Consider the following 24572-nt stretch of genomic DNA (forward strand, 5'->3'; position numbering starts at 1 on the left):
GATTCGAATGGACAACGACAGGGAACCAGAAAGCCGAGAAGCAGAAACGAACAATCAGGAAGCAGATTGGCTTTAAAGCCACAGACTGACAGAGAGGAGAGGGGGCAGCCTAGGAAGCAGTAAGTAGACCTAGAAGCAGAGAAACCAGAGCCGAGCTAACTTGAAGAAGCAAAGGCAGCAAGTGAGCCAGGGTTAAGTCAGAGACAGAGAGAGTACTCTAGAGAGTCTCTATACTCCACAGAGACTTGGGGGATCCAAGTACAATCCTATTGATTGTATATGTTGTGTGAGACTCAAATTGAGCTCACTATAATAGGCAAAGCCACTAGAGGTTGGAGGCAGAGCTAGAGATCTCTAATAGACTTCTAAAGAGCCACAAGTTTGCAGTGAAGTTGCAACACAATAGGAGATCGAATGATCGAGCTGTGGCTAGCTGTCTGAGGTGTGTCGAAGACAAGAGGAGGAGTTCCAAAGACAAATGTAGAATTTTGAGGGAGTCAGAGAAGCCAAAAGCTCAAGAAGCTCAGAGCATTGACTGAAGGAGTCAAGTCCAGAGAAGCCTAGACCTGTCTGCAAAACAAGGATAGCTAGGGGTAAGATGGCATTCTAAGCCCATTGGTTTAGTTGTAAACCAATGGAGTTAAGTGTAGCACTTGTAAAAGAATTAAAGCCATAATCCCAGAGAGCCTAATCGAGTTGATTAGAGCTCAAGGAGCCGTAGCCCAAGATATTAGGGTGAACTCCATATTATATTGTTGTCTTATGGGTTTGTTGAATTGCTACTTTATTTACTGTTATTTGTGTTTCACATCAGAATAAGCAAATGATCATAAGCACTCAATAGGCAAAAACAAATACAATCATACACCTATATTTTCAAGCATTTCTTAATTCTACATTGGTTAATCATTAAGACTTGGAAAATTTAAAGCTTTGGAAGTGGGAGAGGTTCTTGTAAGCTAGACAAGAAGCCTAAGAGCCCCATTTTCAGATCAGGTGGTATCAGAGCTTAAGATTGATTAACCCCACCTTCAAAGAAGGTTGTATCAGAATGCTTGATTGACAGGGCAAAGATTGCTTGTCTGAAAGGTGTTTGGACAGTCAAGGATTGATTGCCTCATTGATTGTATGCTTGGTTGCAGACTGACTATTGTTTGAGTTTGTAGAGGTGAAGGGAAAGCTATTGATAGCTCAGTCTAGGAAGGACAAGAAGGAAGAAGGGTTGAAGGCATTCTTCTATCCCAAAGGACCTCAGGGCAATCCTTGAAGCACAAAAGGTTGTTGCAAGAGGTTACTAAATAAGCTCTTTAATAATCTTGTTTGAAGTTCTTTTGTGCACTTTGAAAATGACAACTTCTACAAGTGAGTTCTCAAATTCTTCTTGCTCCCCAAGTTCCTTTGATGGAGACATGAAGCAAGACTTGTCCACCATGATGGATATGGTGAGAGAAATGTATGAGGATGGAAGGAAGAGCAGCATACTTAGAGAGCAGTTGAATTCCGTGGAGGAAGAGAAGCAGATGCTTTCTGGAAAATTGCAGGAAATGGAGAGGCAACTTCATATTGCAAATATGAACCTGAAAAGGATGCATGAGTTGGAGTCACAACTCTTTGTTTCCAAAGAATCCTTGGCCAAGTATCAGCTTGAAGAAGAGGTAAACCATTCCTGTTTTTCTTCAAATTATTCTAAGAATTCTTATATTGGTTCTTTTGAAAAACATACCAGAGGCATAGGTTCCAAGCTAATGTCCAAGATGGGCTATGAAGGAAAAGGATTGGGAAAACATGCACAAGGTATTGTTGTGCCAACAATGGTTGAGGAAAGGCCTAAGTATTTGGGTCTTGGCTATGGACAGTCTTATGGATAGAGTTCCAATGAAGGCCATTGAAACAGTTCCAAAAAGGAGTTTTATTACAGGTCCTCTACCTTAGAAGTGTGAGGATTCTATTCAGGAGGAATGTAATAGCTCGAAACATCATTCGCAGGATGCAGGTGTTTAGAAGCACACACTTGAACCAGAGAGTTGTGGAAACTCTGACAACCTTGAAGAAAGTGATGGTGTTTCAAAGAGAGCCACTTCTTCATTTGCTTCACCTCCTCATGAAGGCAATAAAGGTGAAAGAGGCAGGTATAAATCTAGTTCTAAACACATTCCTTTTGATTTTTTAAAGCATGGAAAAAGAATTGCATGTTCCTTTTGTGGTTTGGATAACCATTATTTTTCTAGATGTTAGAAGAGGATGGCCACATATAGGAAACTTTTGAAGGAAAAGAAGCAAGCAACCAAAGGTCCACAGGACAAGGCAAATCATGTTGTCAAAAGGATGCACATGTGTTGAACTTACTGCCATACGCAAGGGCATCTTGCTGAAAGGTGTGGACTTTGAATCCAACACTGCTTCCACCAAAGCTGAAGGAGAAGGTGGAAAAAGAAAATGGAAGGGATGGAAATAAAGATTCCATGATTGATGTGTTTCAGGATAATTCACATATTGATGCTGATGTGCAAACAAAGGAGGGACCTTTGAAATGGATTGGTAAGAAATGGTTAGAATTCTTATCCAATTGAGACTACATGTCTATTGATGTATCTGTTTGCATTTCTTTGTGGAATAAATGCAAGTTGCAGGATCTTACCAAAATGGTAAATGGAAAGAAGTTGAGTAGGAAACTCACTTCATTGCTGCAACAATATGTTCATTTCAGCTTCGAAAGTATACTGTACTTAAGTGAAAGTTGAAAGATGGAATGCATGCATGAGCATGAGATGCATGTGATGTTGGCATGGGAGAAGTTAACTTGGTCTCCAAAATGGAGATAATGATGAAGTTTTTCATCTTTTGGAAAAGAGTCCTAAAGGTCTTTTCCTACATGCTTGACTTGAAGAGTCATTTGTTGTAAGGGCATGTTTTATTGGCTTGTTATCTAGTCAATCATTTGTATGCAGATATAAGACATGGAAGGGTTCACAAGATGTGAAATCTGTTTCTTTGTTGAAGCAGGAGTTAGTCCATCTAGTTGTTGTCTGTATGCCTACTATTGTTAACAGTTGTTGTTGGCAGCTTTTCAAACAGGTACAAATGAAAGTTTTGTGGAGCAGATGTACTTCACATTCATTTAAGCCACCTTGGATCAAGGATCAAGGCAAAGAAGTTCAAACTACCTTCTGTAAACTTCACAGCAGAAGTTCTACATGAATTCAAGGAGGAAAACAGTTCTTCCCGAGATGGCCAACCCATCCAAGAAGGGAAGTGGTCAGAGATTTTGGTTCAGAGGCACTATGCAAAGGCAAGTGTAGAGAGGCTGAAAGAAGAGGGTGTTGTTATTCTCATTTATTGCTCAGATCAATATATCAGTCTTTTGGTGGACCAAAATTTCTTCTAGTGGGAAGGCGTGATCCAAAATGGATCCTGAAGCTCTCCAAGTCTTCATGAACTCTCTATAATTTATGCCAAAGATTGAAAATCTTGTGAAGATCAAGCTTATCAGAGGAATCCTCATGACAATTGCTAACTGCGATCAGCATGGATCAACGAGGGTCGTTGATTAAGCGCACAGAGCGGCGGATCATGGTAACGTGCGCTGTCACGAATTAGCAAAGTTAGCAATGGTTTGAGTCAATGGGGGAGGAATCTGATATGTGATTAGCAACAAGTCACTAATCACATATCACAGGGTAAACCCCTCGAAGAAGGGGAGCCACATGCACCCGGACCCGAAAAATCATGAAATGCAGCAAAAAGTTTTTCGGTTCCATCCGAGGCGGGATTCCACAAAAACCAGCAGGATATCAGAAGGGCTTCAAGTGGTAAGTAGTTTAGACCAAGTCCCACCCGATGCCATACAGTGAGTGACACGCGTCCAGTGGAAGAGAGAGAAAACCAATCACATTGGATGGGTATATGTCGAGCAAGTTATACGCCCAATATGTGTGATGACCATAGGATCTGGAGGGTCCAGATCAACGAAGGAGATGCGACCTGATGGATGATCGGATTTGACGAAGTTATAAAGCAGATTGTGCGGGATTTTGAAGTCTGACGTGGATGATGAGTTGGCAGAGATTCGTGTTTTGTGGGAATTCTTGGAGTAAACAGAAATAACAATCGTTTCAAACGATCGAGTGTTTCCGATGAACCTGACACACTCAACCATTAAAGGAATAGGTGGCCACCTCCCTATAAGCCGTTATGTAGTTAATGTAACCACCGAAAGAAGGGATTTGAACGGACAGGGACAAGGAACCAAAAAGCTGAGAAGCGGAAACAAACAGTCAGGAAGCAAATTGGCTTTAAAGCCACAGACTAACAGAGAGGAGAGGGGGCAGCCCAGGAAGCAATAAGAAGACCTGGAAGCAGAGAAACCAGAGCCGAGCTAAGTTGAAGAAGCAAAGGTAGCAAGTGAGCCAGGGTTAAGTCAGAGATAGAGAAAGTACTCTAAAGAGTCTATGTAATCCAGAGAGACTTGGGGGATCCAAGTACAATCCTATTTATTGTTTCTGTTGTGTGAGACTCAAATTGAGCTCACTGTAATAGGCAGAGCCACTAGAGGTTGGAGGCAAAGCCGCAGATCTAGAGAGCTCTAATAAACTTCTAAAGAGCCACGAGGCTGCAGTGAAGTTGCAGCACAACAGGAGATCGAATGATTAAGCTGTGGCTAGTTGTCTGAGGTGTGTCGAAGACAGGAGAAAGAGTTCCAGAGACAAATGCAGAATTCTAAGGGAGTCAAAGAAGCCAGAAGCTCGAGAAGCTCAGAGCACTGACTAAAGGAGTCAAGTCCAGAGAAGCCTAGACTTGTCTGTAGAACAAGGACAACCAGGGGTAAACCAATGGAGTTAAGTGTAGCACTTGTAAAAGAATTGAAGCCATAAACCTAGAGAACCTAATCGAGTTGATTAGAGCTCAAGGAGATGTAGCCCAAGATATCAGGGTGAACTCCATATTATATTATTGTCTTATGGGTTTGTTGAATTGCTGCTTTATTTATTGTTATTTGTGTTTCACATCAACATAAGCAAATGAACATAAGCACTCAACAGGCAAAAACAAATACAAGCATACACCTATATTTTCAAGCATTTCTTAATTCCACATTGGTTAATCATTAAGACTTGGGAAAATTTAAAGCTTTGGAAGTGGGAGAGGTTCTCGTAAGCTAGACAAGAAGCCTAAGAGCCCCATTTTCAAATCACTCAGGAACCTTTGAAAAATAGGCGCTCAACTTCACTGTAGGATATTGATGTGTTAATCGTGAATTCAGTAATAAAGCCTCCAAGAATACTATCAATCCAGTTGTCAACAACTCTTGCAACCTTATTTTCAGTCTCCTTAAGTCACTTAATCAACTCTGGGGTCCACACAGTAGGATCGTCATGTTTCCAACAGGGCTCATTTGTGGCTAGTTTTGAAAGCCACGCGTGCAACTCATTAGTGAACCATGAAAAAAATATCTCGTGTTGTTCTGTAAAGATATACCTCTGTAACCACCTTTCTATTGAGTGGTGCGAATTTCTATTTTCCTGTGCTGCAAATTTGTGCAACTTCAAATCTACCCAATCTTGAATATCTTTTATATTCAGTCACCACATCACACACTCCTTAGATAGATCTTGGTCCTAACAATGAAACCATTTGTTGGCTTTAGGGGCTCATACCCAAGTTTAGAGTTAGCTACGCTAACCATCAAAACCCTATATTACAGGCCCTTTCGGCAACGATCCGCGTAACACAAACTGCAGTGTCACTTAAGGCAATATTGGGGGATGCTAGAACTAGGTTTCTGCATATAGACGGGCTATGCAGTGTGGCTATAGGTTTTCTTTTAGTTTAGGGCTTAAACCGACCTTCATTAATTGTTAACCTTATTGTTACAATCGTAGAACATTTTCCTACTTAACAAACTTGCGAGTTGCGCCTAACTAGTCTAAAAAGCATTATTCATCATATAAAATAGTATTTGGACCTTCGCGATGCAATTATAGAAGAAATATACAAAAGTGAACCCTAAGTATGAAAAATACAGAAACTACGTGAACATATAAAAATACACATATGTTCCAAATTCTTCTTTATTAGTTCAAATCTTCAAAGATACAATCTTTCTCACCCTTACACATAACTACAGGGGCCTACACACATAGTTGTAGACTTACCAAGGTCTCTAGACACATAGCTACAGGGGCCTTCCCCTTTACCTGAATACAGAAATATATCACACTTACAGACTCAAAATGATATCATAACATCATGAATTTCATTTTTTATGACTTACTAATCTGACGCTTTATATATATTTTTTCACTTACAATACCATGGTCTGCAACCCATGGGAAGAGCTCAAAATAGTTGAATTCATCCCATCTCTTTACAAAACAAGGGGCTTTGACCAATACTAAAGCCCCTTTGACTCCTAGAACTCTGCACGAATCGCATTCCACTCCTCAAAATGTAGAGACTTTACATGACTTAGACAAAACTTGACCTAGGGGACCCCTACCCAACATGAAGATACAACCAATCCATACCTAGAAAAATATTGTATGATCCCAATGGAATATCATTCAAATGCACTGATGTAGGCATACCATTTAGTTGAAATGCAGAAGATCTTACCCAATGATGAACTCTTTTCTTAGTACCTATAGCTAACTGCACCAACCAAGACTCTGCATGCACTTCATTTCTCAAACCACACTTGTTGACCAGGTAAGCATTAATATAACTATAATTAGATCCAGGTTCAATCAAAATAGAAAAAAATCGATCACAAAGCTTACCTTCAATCTCAATAATGGATGCATGGTGATCTGACTGCCTATTTTCCAATGTTGCATAAATCCAAGGAATTCTCTTCCCAACATCCCCAACTGTTTGCTCTTCCTGAGGACTGTAGGTTTGAGGATTACCACCCTGATAAGATGAACAATCCTTCTTGATATTCTCTTTGCCACATATCCAACACTACAACTATCTCCTACCATCACCTCTATTACTATACTCTTCAGACTAAGGTCTGTGTCCTTTCTATACTACATTAAACTTCTTGTAAGGAAAAACATTCTCTTTCTCACATATATCCTAAGGTCTTGTTCGATTTGGTGGCCATTTACCTTTAGTCTTGTCATTCCCTTTCCAACCCTGCTTAGATTCAGTCTTACACTTCGATTTATCATAACAGTGCTTAAACTTCCCAATGACTTCTTCCAATGACCAAGGCTCATCATACTTAATCTGATCCTTAAGTTCTAGTGGAAATCCACTGATAAATCTCTAAAGTTTTGTCTTTTCATCCTTAAGATATGGCTCATACCTCAACAACTATAGGGACTTATTAACGTACTCCTCATCTATCATCGATCCCACCTTCAACTCATAAAACTCCTTAGCCCTATTGTTATAGCACCTCTATAACAAGTATTTCTTCCTAAAGAGTCCCTTGAATTCATGCTGACTCAAATCCTTTGTCTTGATGTCTCTGACATGCTTCACATATTCCCACTAGATGTTTTCTTTCCCTTTGAGACTAAAAATAGCTATCGTGGCCTTCATGTTCTCTGTGTAATCACGCATATCAAAGAACTTCTTCATCCCAAGAAACCATGCCTCTACATCTTCCTACTTCTTCAAATATCCATCGAATGTAGCTGGCTTGGATTTCTTCAAATCTTTCGAAAAATATCCCTAGTCATTCCTCTTGTAAGGATGATAGCGTTGATGACCATGATACCTGTCTGAACCATTACTAGAGTAGAAATGATGTCCACTGCCTCTCCTATCAGGTGCATCCAAGAACCTGCCATCTTTAACCATGTCATTTCTATCCAACTTGTGCCCACCATGAGACCTACTTCCATATGTCCCATTAGTCATGGCCTCCTGTCCATAACTAATCCATGGTTTTCCATGTCTCTGTAAGTACGACAAACTCTTAATAATAACTGCATTGACCTCTGCTTGTTTCTCCTGTGCCCTGGCAAGTCTCTCTTATGACTAAATGATTCTATCATTATCTGCTTTGCAACTTCAAATCTTTGCTTTCAAACTTCTTAAAGTGTCTGCTATGTCTTGAGAATACTCATCTCTTAGCTGCTCATATGATATGTAAGGTGAGTCTTGTGAACTTTAATCCACCATTTTGTTAGTCATATTTGATCCTCTTCTTTATGCAAACATACCATGTCAAATAAACCAAACATAAAAATAATCAACGTACCTCAATGAAGTTTAGGGGAGGCAATCTCGTCTGCAAAATCAGTCCATATTAGCATAATACATGTATATGCATACTCATATCAATATATCTATATCGTCTCAATCATCAACCCAGTTACTACTCATGATGTCACAAACTATAACACAGAGTAGATACAATGCATGCATAACAAACATATAGACAACTGACATGCATGCATGACAAACATATTCTGCCCATCTAGCCTAAGTATTGAACCATGCTCTGATACCACCGTGTAACTACCCCTCCCATATTTACCCACTTTCAGTGGCCTTCCAAGGTAAACATGAGTCGAACAACTACTATTATATGACCCAACCTCCTAAGTCTGATTAAAGAAGTGGGGCCAACTACTGACATCTCACATATCCTATAGGGCTACAGGTCACTCAGAGGCTGAGTAACCACCCCAAGTGGCCAAATCTTGATCTGGACCACCTTTTACTTGCCATAATCCCTCAACTTCTCGCACCATCCAACCGCATGCATAATCCTGCATCCATGCAGTCGCAACCTAGACTTTCCAGTTAGGAGCATGTGGTCCTCGATTATGATCCTAATTTCTAGGTTAGCCTCTAGACCATTCCCATAACTCAATGAGACTTTCTAGAATGATAAATATAATTAGGACAAAGCCATTCATAAAAAACTTTGATCAAAACTTGACCTAACGAGGCCTAACCATGATAGTCATTTCATCAAACATATTGAGAACATGTAATCTACAGGTCATGAATGCATATCTAAACATAGGGGGAATGATACTTATCTGGGAATCATCAAGAAGGGATAATCCACTCTCATAATAGCTTCAATAACATGTGTTATCTCATGCATTCATTAACCATTCATTAACAAACCAAACATATCAAGAGCCATGGCTAGAACATGTTATGAAATCATGCTTATAACCAACATATAACCAGAATAGTAACCATGATAGAACAACCATCAAAGCCACATAATAGTAAGTACAAGTACTCATGAAATACAAGAGGAAAAGTGTTGGAAATAATACTGAGAGGGGGGGTGAATCAGTATTATCAGATCAATCAAACTTTTTCAATGCTCAGAAACATATACGCTACTTCAGTTAGGTGAACCAGCGTGTACACACTACTGTGACTAAATAAAACAGCGTATAAGAAGAAAACTCATAATTTAGTTAGCTTATTCTTCAGTTAAGTTCATCAGGACATTATTCACCACATTAACAGTAAACAGGTGCAGTATAACAGAACAGATCAAAAGCCACACACATGAACACCAAGATGTAAGGTGGAAACCCAATGTGGGTGAAAACCACCTGCTGCAAGTTGTCTCTATCTTTCTTTAATATGAAACTTCAGTTTACATTCTTTTGCACTGGTGCAGCCTTATACCAGTACGCAGGCTACAACCTGCAGAAGGCTACAACCTTCTCTCGTTCTCCAAACTTCCTTGGAAGGGAGCTCCAACCCCCTTTGCTCTTGTACTAGCCAAGATACTAGTACGTAGGTGCTGACCTACAATCTTCTTTCCTTCAGGTACCACCTTTCATACATTTTCAGACTGGATATTCCTGAAGCACAACATTACAATCTGTAGACCCCAATTCATTCAACTTTCATAATAGATCATTGAAGCATAAAACAACCAACACTAGTATTATCAAACTTTGAATCACTGAACCCTGTCAATCACCAGATACCAGAACACAGAGCAGTCTACAGAACTCTGTAATAACAGTCAGATCCAACTGCAAACCCAAAAATCAAGCTTTAAGAGATATACGCTACTTCAATGAGCGAAACCCGCGTATACACGCGCTTTTGCCTAAGCCAACCTGCGTACAGATCTAAAAATAGATTCTCTCAACTTGCAGCTGTACCAGACATCAGTTAGATCCAGAACATAATATTGCGACAGTATGCAGATCTAGAAATACGCATAATCAACCATATCATAATAGTGCATTTCAAACCATTAGATCCCGATTTGTCCTTAGATCTAGTCTTCCATCCACCGATGTGATTTCTCCTTAGCTCATATCAAGCAACCTAGACCCTGCATATCAGATCTCTTTCTCTCTTAGATATTCAAGCCTTGTCAAAAGACGATGATTTTGCCTAATGATCTTCTTCTCCTTATATAGCCTTAGGCCTTGCTCAATACCAAGAGCCAAAACCATAGTAACACAATACCATCAACTTCAAAAACTAGGGATCGACACGCCCGTCGAGACACAATGGTCCGAAATCATAGGCACAACTTCCAAGGACTAACCACCATGGACCAAAGGTACTTTTCCACATACACGCGCTTTTTCTGAATCCAACTAGCGTGTACACGTGACTTGGGCTTAACGAACCTGCGTATATGAACTTCCTTGGCATGCTGTACTAAGATCTGTCTTCTGATTAAGTTGCCATCACCTGTACCAACCTCTGAGCACCTGTACCAACCTCTGAGTGAGTTGCCATCAAGGACAACACTTGAATCATAATGCCAACAATCTCCCCGTTTGGACTTGATGGCAACCACCACACCAAGTCACTCTCCCCCTTTGACATCAAGGGCAAAGGGCTGTGCTCCCCCTGAGGACATGCTGATACCTCTGCTTGGCTGTGCTGACTCATGCTCCCCCTGACAGTAGGCCAGATCTGCAAAAGATGTTCTTCAACAAGAACCAAGACTTATACACCATAAGGGACCTTCCAAAAGACTCAATACATACATCCATACTCCCTACCAAGAGGGGACATATCAGAAACAACCAATTATATTACAGCATTCATCCCAGGCATAGTGGGGAAACCAACATAGGCCGTTACATGACCTTGACACCATAAAAGAGATATGACAAGAGAGATACATGACATAGAGACAACAGATCTAGACCAAGACTTATGAAAGTCACCAGCAGCATATGATAAACATCTTTTTAGATCAGCAACCAGGATTTCTTTCCGAGCTCCTTTTCCTGAAATCAACAACCAAAACATCTGAATGCCAACAATACTTTATGAGACTTTTAAGCTGCTCCCCCTGAACCTGTGCCTGCTGCACCCCCTGAAACCGTTCCTGAAGAATTCTGACATACCCATTGCTGTTCAGAACTCCAGAGTTTGCCTTTGCTGTTCAGAACTTCATATACGCGATTTCTCCTGCATGAAACGGCGTATGGACGCGGATATAATCCTGCAACATGCGTACACCATACACGCGACTTTCCCATCATAAATCAGCGTGTATACGCGTATATACCTTTCGTAACTTGCGTATATCAACTTTTCTGTAGAACAGACAAGCTTCAACAGCAGGATGAAGCATCAACTACTCCCAGCTTTTGTCTGAGATATTCAAAAGTTTCCCTGGGCAGTGGTTTTGTGAGAATATCAGCAACTTGTTCCTTAGAAGGAACATACTCCAACTTGACCTTCTGCTCAAGCACTTGTTCCCGAAGAAAATGGTACTTGATTGGTATGTGCTTGGTCTTTGAGTGCATGACTGGATTCTTTGAAATGATGATTGCACTTGTATTATCACATAAGATAGAGACGGGTGGAGTGCAAGTGATTTGAAAGTCCTGCAAGGTCTGCATCATCCAAAGAAGTTGTGTGCAACAAGATGCTGCAGCCACATATTCTGCTTCAGCTGTAGATAAGGCAATCGAACTCTGTTTCTTGCTGAACCAAGATACTAATCTGGAACCCATGAAGAAAGCACCACCACTTGTGCTTTTCCTATCATCCACACTTCCAGCCCAATCTGCATCTGTGTAAGCATGAAGAGTGAGATCTGTATTTCTAGGATACCATAAGCCATAGTTTTGGGTCCCTTGAAGATATTTGAAGATTCTTTTGACTGCCTGAAGATGAGTTTCCTTTGGGTTGGCTTGAAATCTTCCAACCATTCCTACTGCATGTGTAATATCTGGTCGAGTACCTGTCAAATAAAGCAAACTTCCAATCATGGATCTATAAGTGGGTTGGTGAACTGCTGCTGATTCATCATTTGCACTGAGGCTGCATCCTGTAACCATGGGTGTACATACTGGCTTTGACTCTTCCATGCCATACTTCTTCAAGATCTGCTTGAGGTATTTGGTTTGAGACAAGAAGATACCTCCTTCATTTTGTTGGATTTGCAATCCAAGAAAATATGTCAATTCTCCAAGAAGTGACATTTCGAATTCTTTCTGCATAACCAAGGCAAAGTTTTGACTCATAGTCTCTTCATTGCTGCCAAAAATAATATCATCTACATAAACAACAAGAATTAGCAATTTGTTATTTTCAACTTTTATATAGAGATTGCTATCTGCTGATCCTTTTGAAAAGCCTTGTTGGTGAAGATATTTGTCCAACCGATAGTACCAAGCCCTTGGAGTTTGTTTGAGTCCATAGAGTGCCTTTTTCAATCTGCATACAAGGTTTGGATCATTCCCAAGAATGAAACCATCTGGCTGCTCAATATATACTTCTTCTTCTAAGTCTCCATTCAGGAAGGCTGATTTCACGTCCATTTGAAATACCTTGAAGTTTTGAAAGCTTGAGAGAGCAAGGAACATTCGGATGGCCTCAAGTCTTGCCACAGGAGCAAAGGTCTCTTCAAAATCTATTCCTTCTTGCTGTGCATACCCTTTACAAACAAGTCTAGCCTTGTTTCTAATTACTTCTCCATTTTCATTTAATTTATTCTTGAAGACCCATTTTGTTCCTATTACATTCTTATCTTTTGGTCTAGGAACTAATTCCCAAGTGTTGTTCTTTTCGATTTGCTCAAGTTCTTCATCCATTGCTTTGACCCAACATTCATCTTTGCATGCCTCTTTCACATTTGTGGTTCAGTGGAGGAGAGTAATGCCAAGTAGCTTGAAGCTTCTGCAAGTGTCCTTCTTGTTTGTACTCCTGCTTCTTTCTGCCCCACAATCTGAGTTTCTGGATGATTCTTTTGAACATATCTGGATGGAGTCTTCTCTTCTATTCTTGTCTGCTCCTCTGGTTCTTCTTGAGATTCTTCTTCTTCTTGAGGTTCTTCTTCTTCATCATTTCGCCTTTGAGAGTACCCTTCATCTTCTTCAATGTCTTCATGATGAACTTGCCTAGGAATATATCCCTTCTCATCAACCACTATATCAATACTGTCAACAATTCTGCCAAGTCTTTTATTGTAGCACTTGTATGCTTTGCTATGTGGAGAATAACCAAGAAGAATGCCCTCATCTGCTCTAGGTTCAAGTTTGCCAAGTTGCTCATCAGTATTCTTAATATAACATTTGCTCCCAAAGATTTTGAAGTGCTTCACGGAAGGAGTTTTACCACTCCAAAGCTCATGAGGTGTTTGAGTGCTGTTTACTCGGACATTTGTTTTGTTAAGAATAATAACAGCAGCATGCGCAGCTTCACCCCAGAAGGTTGCAGGAGTACCTGATTCATCGAGCATAGCACGAGCCATTTGTTGGATAGTTCTGTTCATTCTTTCCACAACCCCATTTTGCTGAGGAGTTCTAGCTGTAGAGAATTCTCTTCTTATCCCATGTTCATCGCAGAAATCGAAAAATTCATTTGATGTGAACTCCCCACCTCTGTCAGATCTGAGGCACTTAATTTTGTGTCCTGATTCATTTTCAGCCAATGCTTTGAAGGATTTGAATTTTTCGAATGCTTCATCTTTGTGCTTCATAAGCCCTAACCAAACAAACCTTGAGAAATCATCAATGAATAATATCAGATATTCTTCTCCTCGAGGTGTCCTTTTCCTAAATGGACCACATACATCTGTATGGACTAGCTCAAGAGGCAAGCTAGCTGATCCTTCCTTCTCTGGAAAGTTAGTTCTGGTTTGCTTTCCAAACTGACAAGATTTGCATATGGTGTTGTCTGGAATTTTGATATCTGGAAGATCGCGAACTGCCTGATATTTGCATGCTTTCCTTATTTGTGAGAAGCTTAGGTGTCCCAACCTTCGATGCCATAACCAGTGCTCTTCATCCTTGCTAAGATAGCATTGTTGTTGTCCTTCTTCAAATATGTACAGATTATTTGGAGTTCTTTTGCCTTTGAGAACTGTTTTACCTGTATCAAGATCACGAACAAGACATCCATTCGATCTGAAAATAACCTCGGTTTTTTGATCACACATCTGGCTGACACTTAGTAGATTATGCTTCAATCCATCAACATACAAAACATTTCCAGCCTTGACCTTTTCTTTCAAAGGAGCAATACCTTTTCCTTTTATAGTTGCAGGAGTATCATTTCCAAAAGAAACTTTCTTTCCCTTTTCTAAAGTAGAATAAGATTCAAGTTTTTCTTTATCACCTGTCATATGTTTCGAACATCCACTGTCAATGTACCATAGATTTTCCTGTCCTTCTGCATAAAAAGCTATCCCACATCTTTCTATTTGAGGTTCCTTTATTCTCCATTTTTTGGTGCTCGTGGCTTGTTCCTTTTTCTCCTGAAACCTGCTCCTGCATTCAGTGTCTTTATGACCAAAATTATTGCAAATAGAACATTCAACTTCATTTTCAAGAACCGAAAAGTTGTTATAGGTCCTTTTTGTAATCCCTGTCATACTTCTTTGTTTTTGAGCTTCCCTAGTCATGATTGTTTTATATGCAACACATTAAGCTGCTTTGTGACCAAAGTTATGGCAAGAAAAGCATTGTCCATTGAAGAAGCTTCTGCGGTTATTGAATCTACCAGCCAACTGATTGTAATTTCTATTTTCATCTATTCTTGAGCCAAACTGAGAGGATTTTACCTGTGGTTGGTTGTAGCTTTTGTTCACCCTTAAGAAGGATTGTCCCTGATAGTTTCTGTTTGTAATTCGTCCCTGCTTTACCTGATTATCTTCATTGTTCTTCTGCTCATTTCTTCTTGCTGCATCAAGATAACTTTTTGAGGTGGATGCTTGAGAGGTTTCTCCATTATAGCCCAAACCTGTCTTGTTTAGAGGAGACCGCTGCACATTGATAATCTCATCCAAAGTTTCAGATCCTTTGACAAACTTAAGATTAATAGCTTTTGTTTTCTCAATTTCTTTTCTGAGACCAACAATTTCACCTTCTAGTTTTTCAAGATGTTTTTCCTTTTCATCAATTTGAAATTGCAAAGTATCAATGATCACACTCTTTTCTTCTATGCATCTCTTGAGTCTAGTAATTTCATTATAGAGATTATCCACATCTACAGCATCCTCATAATCATCATCTTCAAATGCCATTAACAGCTTATATTTATTACCTTGTTCATCTTCATCACTGTTTGATAAGCCATCACTATCTTCATGGGTGTAGTAGCTTTTCTTATTTGCACTTTGTTTCTTGTTCCATCTAGCAGGTTCTTTTCCTTTATCCTTATAAGGACATTTTGCAGCATAATGACCTACTCTTCCACAAGCAAAGCATTTGAAAGGTAGCTTACCTCTGAACCTTCCAGAACCCCTTTGAAGATTTCTGACAAAATTTGATTCTTCTTCCTCTTCTTCTGGAACATGGCTTGCTTCATAGTAATCTTCTTTTCCTGATGCCTTAAAAGCAGCTTCCCTTCTGTCAGATGGACCTCCCTTTCTCATTTCATAAGCAGTTAGAATTCCATGTAGCTGAGACATAGTGAGAACACGGAGATTTTCTTTTTCTTCTATTGCAGATACTTTAGATTCAAACTTGGGGGATAATGATCTTAGAATCTTTTGAACTACTATAGTCTCTTTTATTTCTTCACCCAAATTTTTCATGCAATTAACAATCTCATCTACCCGAAGAAAATAATTAGCCACACTTTCATCATTATACATCTTGAGAGTCTCATATTGAATCCTGAGAGTTTGAAGTTTAGCTTGCTTTACCTGTTCATCTCCTTCATAGCTAGTGATCATTTTGTCCCATATCTCTTTTGTTGATTTGAAGTGCATGACCTTCATGAATTCTGTTTGGGATATACTTCCTAATAGAGTACTGACTGCTTTTGCATTTGTTTCATACTGCTTTTTCTCAGCTGGATCTGTAGGAGTAGCTGAAGGAAAAGCATAGCCTGTTTCTACAATGTTCCAAACTTCTGTACCAAGAGATTGAAGATATGCAGTAACTCTTACCTTCCAATAATTGAAATTTGTCCCATCAAAAATCGGTGGCCTGATTGATGCTTCTTTCTCGTAGTTGCTCATGATGAATGATCTACCTTCAAGCGATCAAGCTTCTCTGAAGGACCTGCTCTGATACCAATTGTTGGAAATAATACTGAGAGGGGGGGTGAATCAGTATTATCAGATCAATCAAACTTTTTCAATGCTCAGAAACATATACGCTACTTCAGTTAGGTGAACCAGCGTGTACACGCTACTGTGACTAAATAAAACAGCGTATAAGAAGAAAACTCATAATTTAGTTAGCTTATTCTTCAGTTAAGTTCATCAGGACATTATTCACCACATTAACAGTAAACAGGTGCAGTATAACAGAACAGATCAAAAGCCACACACATGAACACCAAGATGTAAGGTGGAAACCCAATGTGGGTGAAAACCACCTGCTGCAAGTTGTCTCTATCTTTCTTTAATATGAAACTTCAGTTTACAATCTTTTGCACTGGTGCAGCCTTATACCAGTACGCAGGCTACAACCTGCAGAAGGCTACAACCTTCTCTCGTTCTCCAAACTTCCTTGGAAGGGAGCTCCAACCCCCTTTGCTCTTGTACTAGCCAAGATACTAGTACGTAGGTGCTGACCTACAATCTTCTTTCCTTCAGGTACCACCTTTCATACATTTTCAGACTGGATATTCCTGAAGCACAACATTACAATCTGTAGACCCCAATTCATTCAACTTTCACAATAGATCATTGAAGCATAAAACAACCAACACTAGTATTATCAAACTTTGAATCACTGAACCCTGTCAATCACCAGATACCAGAACACAGAGCAGTCTACAGAACTCTGTAATAACAGTCAGATCCAACTGCAAACCCAAAAATCAAGCTTTAAGAGATATACGCTACTTCAATGAGCGAAACCCGCGTATACACGCGCTTTTGCCTAAGCCAACCTGCGTACAGATCTAAAAATAGATTCTCTCAACTTGCAGCTGTACCAGACATCAGTTAGATCCAGAACATAATATTGCGACAGTATGCAGATCTAGAAATACGCATAATCAACCATATCATAATAGTGCATTTCAAACCATTAGATCCCGATTTGTCCTTAGATCTAGTCTTCCATCTACCGATGTGATTTCTCCTTAGCTCATATCAAGCAACCCAGACCCTGCATATCAGATCTCTTTCTCTCTTAGATATTCAAGCCTTGTCAAAAGATGATGATTTTGCCTAATGATCTTCTTCTCCTTATATAGCCTTAGGCCTTGCTCAATACCAAGAGCCAAAACCATAGTAACACAATACCATCAACTTCAAAAACTAGGGATCGACACGCCCGTCGAGACACAATGGTCCGAAATCATAGGCACAACTTCCAAGGACTAACCACCATGGACCAAAGGTACTTTTCCACATACACGCGCTTTTTCTGAATCCAACTAGCGTGTACACGCGACTTGGGCTTAACGAACCTGCGTATATGAACTTCCTTGGCATGCTGTACTAAGATCTGTCTTCTGATTAAGTTGCCATCACCTGTACCAACCTCTGAGCACCTATACCAACCTCTGAGTGAGTTGCCATCAAGGACAACACTTGAATCATAATGCCAACAAAAAGAACTCTTATTAACATATGAAAAATCCAACCGAGTCAGGGACTTCCACGTACCACCCGACCATAGATTGAGTTGAACCAAATATTTCTTTCATCCAATCACCCCCGTGCGATATTCCAAGCATGAATGTGGGACTCAAGATAGAACAACTAGGGCTTCCCAGATATTAAACCACCTCCACCCTCAAACCTTACCACAATCCTACCAAAACCATTCAAGGGATTCCTAGGCCCAACGAGCACATAAACAACCAAGATTTATCGTAATCATGCCAAAACCAGTTAAGGGATCACCAGGCCCAAACAAGAACATAAACAACCAAGCTTTACCACAATCCCACCAAAACTAGTCAAGGGATCACTAGGCCCAAATCAAGCTTGGATTCCTCTAGATTTATTTACCAATACCTTGAGGAATTTTCTCATCTCCACCCTTAGGCTTTACCGCAATCCCGCCAAAACCGGTCAAGGGATTCCTAGGCCCTTGGGAATTTTCCTAAGACTGCCTCATCCAGTTCCAAAACCATCCAACTATCCAAATCTCAACCAAATGGAATAACCCCATCACACTATGGCTATCTATAAATGGAAAGGAAAGGTTGAAACCACTATCACACCTGGAAAAACCCATTCCAATGAAAACAAGAGAACATGCATTCACAAACCAACTAGGAAATCACACATGCAGCCTATTACCTATAAGTATTCTTGCTACATATGCTTGATCAAACTTTTCCTTTCTTGTCCTTTGATTTTCTTTTATTTCTTATCCTTCCTTTGCCTTCCTTTCTCCAATGCTAGAGTACTCCAAGAATTCTCCAAGTGTGCAATAGTATGAGAGTTAGAGAGAGAGTTCAATAGTATGAGAGTACTTGAAGAATTATCTAAGTGTGCAATAGTATGAGAGATAGAGAGAGCCCCAATATAAAACTGAAAAAAGATTGTGAATTGTTCCTCAAAAGTCTTTTTTATCATTGAGGCCTCTATTTTCTTCAATTTCCTCTATTTTTCCTTCAATTTTCCTCACATACAATTTTGTGACCTTTCATCTCCGTTTTCTCCTATTTTCCTTTATTTTCATAAATAAAATGCAATGTAACACCTCTTTTCCTTTTCAGAGCCCTTTTCAATGCCTTTTCCAATTTCCTCTTAGCCATATAAACTAAAATGAATTCCCACTAGGATGTTTTTGTTCAACATTCAACTTGAAATACATGTCCCATGACCTTGGTATTATTTTTCATTTATTAACTTGATTACATGTACTTTTAACTCGGGTTTGTTACAAAGGAATTGGAAAGTAAGTGAAAAAAGGTATAAATTCCATGGCCCAACATCTCACCCCGGCTTAAGCATCTGCATGTCCTCATGCAAACCCTTGTGACTAGTTCCTAACATGATGAGAGTGTAGTTCTGAGAGATTGCATGATCCTGCAACATCCTCTACTTTACCCCTGTATCCTCGAGAGAAGAACAACTCCATTTTCGAGAGAGGGTTAGTAAAATGGTATCGGTGTTTCTACTAATAAGTAGGAAGCCAAACAAGAGTAAATTTAAAGCTCAGTCCAATCCATCTCGGACCACTTCTCCTAATACAATTCACATATCGAGGAACCTAGAAATATCTTGCATAAACTTTTGATAACAATAGGGGTCCTCTTCCTTCAACACCTGTTGACAAACATTCCATCTCAATTTACTTCCTTCTAATGCACTTACTTCCATCCCATGAATATTCTTGAGACATCTCTACAAAACCATGTTTTGATGGTCCATTACTAATGTTGTGGTGGCTTAAGAGTGCCATAACCGGTTATATGCCCTAGCAACAAAATCAACAAATCCTTGATCATTTTTTATGAAAAAATTTAATCATCCCTCATTAGTTGCTATAGTGTCATATGCATCTTTCCATCCTACTTGGTTCTTAGCAAAAGACAAAAAAATATCTCAATTTAACACCCCCCACATAAGGATTCAAATTAAAACAAAACAAGCAAGATCATGTAGATACAACTCACACAACAAATGATGCTCAAAGAAATTAACACTCTAAAAAGTTTCGAAGAAATCTTGAATTTTCCTTGTCTTATGTGGTTGATTTTCCTTAAGTGATATTAATTGGAAGAGAAAACATTTATCTTATAGGTATAAAGGATAAGATGGAGAAGGAAGTTTGTAGTTTAATACACTATCAATAAGCTCATACATGGTTTATTTCTCCTCCTCATGCAATTCCTCTACTTGTTACATTACCTGCTTCCTTTCCCTTTGAATTCTTAAAAAAATTTGGAATCTTAAATTTTTATCCCATTCCTTCTTAAATTTTTTGACTATCTCCTCATGTCATTTTAGAAAAATAACCTTGTCCTTTGGGGAAACCGATAACTTCTTCCATTTTTCTAGTTCCATAATCAAAGATGTTGTTCTCAATAGCTAGGTTGTTTTTGAAGTTGTTATAGCCTCAAACTTAGTAATATTTTCTTCATCCCCTTTCTGCCCCTTCTGCACTATCTCAGTTGTTGGTTCTTGTGTAGTAACTGTATCATCGATAGGTTCTTGTGGAGAAACAATCAAATTAATTTCAGTCAGCTTTATTTCAGCTGTTGGTTTGTTGGGTCCCTATAATACTAGTGATTACCCCATTACTATTGTAGTTGTATCCCTTATTAATATTTTTGTGACCCTATTGTCCCCATATTGTTATTACTGTGCCCCATAGAATCCCTCTATTGTTATTTTTGTGGCTTTATATTATTATTGTTAGGTCGGCTGGGTTATATTGTGACTCCTTAGACTCCTATATATAGAAAGGAGGTTTTGTCATTTGAATTATCCAAGAATTTCTCATTTATGTAATGTAAAGGAGGTTTCCCCCTCAAAGAGGCTGAATTCTAAGGAATGCATCTCTCTTTTCTATCTTTTTGTGAGCTGGTTTCATAACATTTGGTATCAGAGCTTTGGATTCTAGGGTTTCGCTACTCCAAACAAGTTATCGTGGCATTTTCGCTATAACTTTTTTTCTACGACGTTTCAAAAGCTAAAAAAAAACCCCATTTGAGAAGAAATCGCGCTAAATCTTGGGTCCGAATTTCAGATTTTTTCGCGCTATATTTGCGGAGATATGATCTAAGGAAGTTGGTCTTTTTGCAGACTCCTGAATTACATTCCAAACAGGTGACCTGGGGAAAATCGTCATAAATTTCTCTCTGAGCATCAGATTGAAATTTCGTAAGAAGTTATAGAAAGAGGATGGACTGTAGTTTCTTGTATATCGTTTTTAGATCCAAAGGTCGAAACAGTGACTCGTGGCACGTCCTACAAGTTTGCTCTACTGAACTAGTCTATAATCAGGTCATCTTGGGAGATTGTGCATAACTCTTCCTTGGAGAATCCAACTTAGATCAGACTGGTGGCATTGGAAAGAGGACATAGAGGGCTACTACAGATCACAATTTCATAACTGGATGATCCGAAATTGTAGAGATACATTAGATTCAATATCAAGTTTCTACAAAGTGAAAAAGGTGTGTAGTTTTTTTTAAATTTTTGCATAAGCTTGGTTTGAAAAATTAGTTTGAATCGGTAATTGATGCCCCAAGGAAAGAAAATGCTAACACCTAGTAAGCAACCTGAAAGCTCTAGCATGACTTATGAAGAAGAGGAAGAAATGCAACATGATATATCAAAATTATGAGACCAAGTGTAACAAGTGTCACTTGCACAAAAAGCAACAGAATCTAAGATGGATGGTTTAAGGAAAGATGTAGAAGCTAAGATGGATGGTTTAAAGAAAGGTGTAGAAGCTAAGATGGATTATTTAAAGAAAGGTGTAGAAGCTAATATGGATGGCATGGAAGCTAATATGAATGGCATGGACGCTAAAATTGATGGCATGGATGATAAGATGGAAGAATTGAAGATAAATATGAATAAGTTGCTACAAGAAATGGTTACTAATGGTGAAAGGGTAGTAAAGGAAACTCATGATGAGAACAAAAGAAATGTTAATCATGATTCCATAGACTCTAATGTTGGATCGAAGACCCACCATATTCCAAAAATCGATATGAGGAAGTTTGATGGCAAGGATCCCGCAACATGGATATTACAGATGGAGCAATTTTTCAATCTCAATAATGTGAAAAACACACAAAAGGTACGTATTGCAACTTTATATTTGGAACCAAATCAGTTTGTATGGTATCAATGGCTTTTCTCTCGTAAACAAATTATCACTTGGGCAATTTTTACGGAAGAATTGACAGCACATTATGAGGATACAAAAAGCAACACTTTTTTTAGCCAATTGATAAGTCTCAAACAAAAGGGTTCAATAATGGAGCACATTGAGGAGTTCCAAAAATTGAACATAAGGGTAAAAAATATTCCAAAGGAGCATAGAATTGATGTGTTCATAGGGACTTTAAAGGATAATATCCAACATGATGTTCGCCTTTGGGAACCTGATTCATTAGAGAAGGCATTCAGGTTAGCAAGAAAAATGGAAAGCAAAATTATGGAAACTAGGAAGCATACCACTCACAACTATAAAGATGGAAGTGTTGTTGTCCCTAGCCTTCCACAACCTATAAGGTTGACACCACAACAATTGGAAGAAAGAAGAGCAAAAGGGCTTTGTTACAGTTGTGATAGCAAATACACTAAAGGTCATAAGTGTGCTGAGAATAAATTATTCTACATAGATTGTGAAGAGGAAGAAGAAAAGGAGCAAGAAAGGTCAAAAGAAGAGGATATACTCCAGGAAAAAAGCCCAAATAAAGAAGAAATGAATCCGACCATATCTTATAATGCATTGGTAGGAATTACCACTCCTCATACCATCAAGATAGGACAAATCAAGAAGAAAAAGGTAATAGTGTTGATTGATTCAGGAAGTACCCACAATTTTATTCATTGTAAGGTAGCGAAAGAATTGAATTGCTTCTTATATCCAACACCAGAGTGTCAAGTGATGGTTGCAAATGGAGGAACAATAAATTGCTCTGGAAAGTGCCATAATATCAAGCTATCCATGGGAGAATATGTATTGACTAGCCCAATGCTTTCCATTCCAATGGGAGGTGTTGATGTTGTACTAGGAGTCCAATGGTTACAATCCTTGGGTTCAATAGCTTTTAATTTTCAAGAACTTTTCATGAAATTTTCTGTGGAAGGAAAGGAAGTTGAATTAAGGGGTATTGCAGGGAAACCGTGAAAGATAATCAGCTCTAACGGTATGACAAAGCTTCTAAAAAATGAACAAAGAGGTGTAATTGCACAATTATGTTCGCTAGATGTTTCCACATTGGAATCATCTATTTCTCCAGATCTCCAAAAAGTCTTGGACAATCATTTCAAGGTATTTGAGACTCCCAAAGGTCTCCCACCTATTCATGATCATGATCATGCTATTCATCTGATTCCAGGAAGTGTTCCTCCAAACATCAGGCCGTACAGATATCCCTATGCCCAAAAGAGTGAAATTGAACGTATGGTTGCAGAAATGCTAGAGGCTGGTATAATTCAATCGAGTCAAAGTTCTTTCTCTGCTCCAGTAGTATTGGTGCACAAGAAGGATGGATCATGGCGCATGTGTCCAGATTATAGGGAGCTCAACAAGCTCACTGTTAAAGATAAGTTTCCCATTCCTGTCATTGATGAATTACTGGATGAATTGCATGGATCAATTTACTTCACCAAGTTGGATCTTTGTTCAGGATATCATCAAATCAGAATGAAGACTGAAGACATTCCGAAAACAGCATTTAGAACTCATGAGGGTCATTATGAATTTTTGGTCATGCCTTTTGGCCTTACCAATGCACCTTCAACAATTCAAGGTTTGATGAATTCCATTTTCAAACCATTCCTTAGAAAATTTGTGTTAGTATTTTTTGATGATATACTAATCTATAGCAAGTCTTGGAAGGATCATGTTGAACATGTTGACAAGCTGCTACAACTATTAGAGGAGAAACAATTATATGCAAAAAGATCCAAATGTTTCTTTGGAGTACAAGAGGTGGAATATCTGGGTCATATTGTATCTCATGAAGGAGTTAAGGTAGACCCTAGCAAAATTAAAACCATTAAGGAATGGAAAATCCCCACATCCATAAAGCATCTGCGAGGATTTCTCGGGTTGACAAGGTATTATCACAAGTTTGTTAAGAATTATGGGAGAATAGTAGCACCTCTAACAACATTATTGAAGAAAGATGCATTTTCATGGACTCCAGAAGCAACAAAGGCCTTCGAGCATCTTAAAGGGGCAATGTGCCAAGCACCAGTCTTAGCTACACCAGACTTCACAAAAACCTTTATTGTGGAATGTGATGCTTCAAGAAATGGAATTGGTGTTATTTTAATGCAAGATGAAAGACCCATTGCTTTTGAAATTTGTCCAATCAAGGGAAAGTTTTTACACAAAGCTGTTTATGAGAAGGAAATGTTGGCAATACTCCATGCACTTAAGAAATGGCGACCCTACCTAATGGGAAGACACTTCAAGGTAAAAACAAATCATGATAGCCTTAAATACTTTTTAGAACAAATATTATCCTCTGAAGAGCAACAAAAGTGGGTCACAAAGATGTTGGGTTATGACTTTGAAATCATCTACAAAAAAGGG

Source organism: Pinus tabuliformis, chromosome 6 (genome assembly GCF_031772625.1).
Source record: "Pinus tabuliformis cultivar Carrire ecotype Pingquan chromosome 6, CPIR1, whole genome shotgun sequence".
In the NCBI taxonomy this organism is placed as follows: domain Eukaryota; kingdom Viridiplantae; phylum Streptophyta; class Pinopsida; order Pinales; family Pinaceae; genus Pinus; species Pinus tabuliformis.